At 35.8% G+C, this 4,783-nt stretch overlaps 1 non-coding gene across 1 annotated transcript; it reads left to right on the top strand.

Moving 5' to 3' along the window:
• Positions 1 to 297: 297 nt before the first annotated feature.
• Positions 298 to 404, top strand: LOC128283023 (small nucleolar RNA R71). Its single transcript, XR_008273368.1, has one exon. It is a non-coding gene; the product is annotated as a small nucleolar RNA R71 (small nucleolar RNA).
• Positions 405 to 4,783: the final 4,379 nt, after the last annotated feature.

The raw sequence follows: 4,783 nt of genomic DNA, 5'->3' as shown, positions 1-4,783 counted from the left end.
ATACTGCATCACAGGATGTACTTGCGTAGAACTATATAAACCATCAACCTTTTTATTCAAAAGTTCTACCTGATTTGACAACATGGTGACCGCATCAATGTTAAAAACACCGGCTACTTTCATCGGCTTTGTCCTCATGACTTGCCACTGATAATTATTCAGTGACTTCTCTTCTATAAACTCCTAAACCTCTTCAGGTGTTTTGTTATTCAAAGTTCACCGGCAGATGCATCGATCAATTACCTAGTTGAGGGGTTCAAACCATTGTAAAAAGTTTGAACCTGTAGCCATAGAGGTAACCCATGGTAAGGGAATCTTCTTAATAAATCCTTATACCTCTCCCATGCATCATAGAAAGTCTTTAAATCCATTTGTACAAAGGAAGATATATCATTCCTCAATTTGGCTGTCTTAGCTGGTGGAAAGTACTTCAGCAAAAACTTCTCAGTCATTTGATCCCAAGTAGTGATAGAACCTTGTGGTAGGGAGTTCAACCATTAATTAGCCTTATTTCTCAACGAGAAGGGGAATAACTGTAGGCGAATGGTATCATAAAAAATGCCATTTATCTTGAAAGTGTTGCAGAATTCTAGGAAATTAGCCAAAAGAGTATTTGGGTCTTCATCTTGCAAACCATTAAACTGAACAAACTGTTGAATTATTTGAATAGTATTAGCTTTCAGTTCAAAATTATTTGCAGTAACAGCAGGTCTAACAATACTCGATTCAGCCCCAGTTAAATTGGGCTTGGCATAATCGTACATAGTACGAGGAGCAGGATTCAGATTTATAGGATTTACAACAACCACAGGAGGTAACTGATTATTATGATTTTCTGCCATCTCCTCAGTATTAATAATAATATCCTCTTGCTCTTCTATTGTACTTTGTTGACTTTGCATCGCTTTTCTATGGTTTCTACAAGCGGTACTTTCGATCTCTTTGTCGAATACTAGAGGTCTTGACGGATTTCTTCTAGTCATAAACTAAAGGAACCTACCAGAAGCAAATAAAAGAAAAGTTAGTAAATTAAAAGTAAAACAAAAAATAAAATAAAAATAAAAATAAAAATGGCTAAAGTAATAAAAATCTAGTGTTCCTAATATTTTAGTCCCTGGCAACAACGCCAAAAACTTGATGATCGTTTTATGATTCACTAAACTAGACTACGATCATGACTAAGGCAAGCGCACCTATCGAATGGTAGTATAGTTACGGTGAGTCAGGAATATCGTATCCACGAGGACTAAAAGTACTAGTAATAACTATCTTTTTATTATTTAGCCTATAATTAAAGGGATTTGTTTTAATCTAAAATTAACTAAGGAACGCAAGAGAAAGTGAAGGAAATAACCGAATAAACCAATGATAAAGACAATACCTAAGGAAGAATCCACCTAGACTTCACTTATTATTCTGACTCTGAATTAAATGATTTATTCACTTGTCTTGATCTGTAAAAATCCCTAAATTATGTTAATATCTCTTTCAAGACTAAGAACAACTGACTCTAGGTTGATTATTTGAAATCTCCTTCTAATTAAAACCCCTATTGTCATATTAACTTGATCTAAGGATTCCCTTATTAGATTTGACTCTAATCCGACATATTTATGTTGTCCTATTTCTAGGATTGCAATCAACTCCGCTTAATTATGCTAGATCTACTCTTAAACAGGGACTTTTGCTCCATTGAATAAGCACATCAAACGTGAATTAATATCCTGAAAATATTGAGGCAAGAATTAATAACACATAATTAAGAACAAGAACAAGTATTTATCATGTAATTCAGAAAATTAAGAATAAGATCCATCAAAGGTTTCATCTTCCCTAGGTATCTAGGGAATTTAGTTCATAATTTTGGGAAAACATCTCAAAAATAGGAAAATAAAAAAACATAAAGAAACCCAAAAACTTCGAGAGAAATTGAAGGGAGATCTTCAGTCTTGAAGGAGATCTTGCTTCCAAGTTGAATCCGTTGTCGTTCTTCGAGTAATTTCTTCTTTCTACTCTGTGTGTCCGCTTTAGGTCCTCTTCTAGTGTGTATTTATAGACTTTAGAATGCTTAAAAACCCTAAAAATTTGGTTTTTCTGCGTAACAGAGAAGCAGGGTGCAAAATCGACACGGACTAGCACATGGGCGTGTGGCCAGCCCGTATGGAAATGCCCAGGCTATGTGGATCCTGAAAACAACTCTTTTTGCCTGATTTTGGCTCGTTTTTCGATCCTTTCGCTCCCCTATTCTCATCTAAGTATAGAAACAAGAATTTAAAAGATTCGGAGCATCAAATTCACTAATTCATATAATAAATCATCCAAAAATGCATCAAGAATAGGATTAAAAACATGTTACTTTTATGGCTTATCAGCTCTGATTACCAATTATTGGGATTTTGGCAACAAAACAAAAGAGAAAAGAAGCTGGAACCAAATGCAAAGATAATTGAACAAAGATGAAAATCTGAAAACTGATTTTCATACGTATTTTCATTAAGAATAAAAGGAACAAAGTATGTTACATTGGCAGATTCCTAATACATAACTGCTCCTACTAATGTATTGACTAAAACAAAGCTTGAATTACACATAAAATGTAGCTCACATATCAGCTATTACATCAAACGTAAAGCAGCAACTAATCTTACCAACTTTAGTTGCAAATTAAAAAAGAACTAAATCAAGTTACAAATGAACAAAATGTTGCTGCTGCACTAGTTTGGCTTCCATGCTGCTTCTATACTGGTCTAATGTTGCACTGCAGGCCAAAGTTCAACATTCATTCACCAACCTCCAACACTACTTTTTGAATTCTTCAAATGTGTTAGACTTTTCGCTAAGAAACTTCTTCACCCATATGTACTTTGAGAAGTTATCTACACATACCAGAGCATATCATTTGCCTCCAATGATCTCAACCTGCATAGGACCAAATAGATCTATGTGCAAAATTTCAAAGGTTAAGTTGTTTGGATGTATGATTGTTGTTAATGACTCTCTTTATGTTGCTATCCTTTCAAGCATCCACTGCTTACTTTTGGAATTACATTACCTAACTTTGGAATTCCTCTACCAGCATCGTATCTCACCAACCTTTGAAGCCCTTTGTAGTGAATGTGGTCAAGTTTCTCATGTCACAACTCCAATTCAAATATTTTAGCCTTGATACATACAACATATTGGATTACCTTATAATAGTTGTCAAAGGTACGAACCCATTCCTTAATCTTCTCATTAGATGTTGAAGATACTAGACACTTGTCTTTGGTGAAATTGACAACCATGTCTCAATTACATAGTTAACTAATGCTCACCAAATTACCTATGAAGCCCATTAACAAGCACATTTTTCAAGTTTAGCATTCGAGGAGAAATGAGAGTTCCTTGCCTAAGAACATGGCCTTTCTTTATCACCAAAAGTAACTCTACGAACATAGTAATTCAAAAATTCAGACACGTATCCATCGTCAGAGTAGGGTTATGAGGTATTACCGATCAATACACATCATTTCATATACATAACTCATACATAAAGCATTTAATCTCATAAATCATTCAACACAATCACATTGTCCCTTATAATGGCTTATGAGGCCTTAAACATGCTTTAAAAATAGTTCGGGACTAAACCAATAGCATACAAAAAATTTGGAAAACTTATAATTTTTCATGTAAACAGAGGTCATATGTTCGTGTGAATAGGCCGTATGCCTCACACGGCTCCAGACATGCCCGTGTCATAGGCAGTGTGGAAACAGGGCATACATACTGACTTGGGTCACACGGCCAACCACACGCCCGTGTGTCTAGCCCGTGTGCCCTTCGAAGTGGTCTCACACATTCGTGTACCAGGCCATGTGCTAGGCCGTGCCAAACCTGTAGGGTATACTGACTTATGCAACACGGCCAAGTCATATGCCCGTGTGCTAGGCCGTTTGCCATTTAGGGGGTATACTAACTTGTGCCACACGACCAATCACATGCCCGTATGTGAGGCCGTGTGGAGCATACTGACTTTAATTCAATTTCAACACCAGGGGACACACAGCCGTGTAACATAACCGTGTGTCTCACACGGCTGAGACAAACACTCGTGTCTCTGCCTGTGTGGACAAAAATAGGCTATTTACCAAGCTATTTTGTCACCCATTTTGCACATATCTATACAAACTCAAATGGAACCATTTCAAGACACTAATATGCATCCAAATACCATCAATACCAATCTCAAATATGCTATAATTTGCCATCTAATTTCATACCTAAATTCACGTACACAATTCAATCAAATAACCATTCCACACTTATATCATCAAGCACCAATTTCAAAGCACATAACTTCTCAAATTATCAACTTGAATCACACAATATAGATCAATTACCAAACTCAAAATATAACCTTTTGAGCGACTATAAAACCATAACCACATTCATACCAAATCATACCAAATTAAGCCATCACTCATGGCTATATATACAAACCAAAACATATACATTTACAAGCCATTTCTAATGGCCAAACACACATCAATGTTAACATCATTTACAAGCTAAATCTCATGGCTATGATCACAATCAAAATACAACATCTAGCCTATACATGCCAAATACCATATATGTAATACTCAAAAGTACCAACTTAGATGTTTGATAGTGCGATGATGTTCCCGACAACTCCTGGATTCGAGCTAGCCTTAATTATCTATAAAACATAGAAAAATAACACGAAGTAAGCTTCATAGCTTAGTAAGTTCGTAGGTGAATAACTCAATTTGTGACAGCC

This window comes from Gossypium arboreum, chromosome 10 (genome assembly GCF_025698485.1).
Source record: "Gossypium arboreum isolate Shixiya-1 chromosome 10, ASM2569848v2, whole genome shotgun sequence".
Taxonomy (NCBI): Eukaryota; Viridiplantae; Streptophyta; class Magnoliopsida; order Malvales; family Malvaceae; genus Gossypium; species Gossypium arboreum.
Note: the sequence above shows the minus strand (reverse complement) of the source record. Positions and strands in the feature narration are given on the sequence as shown.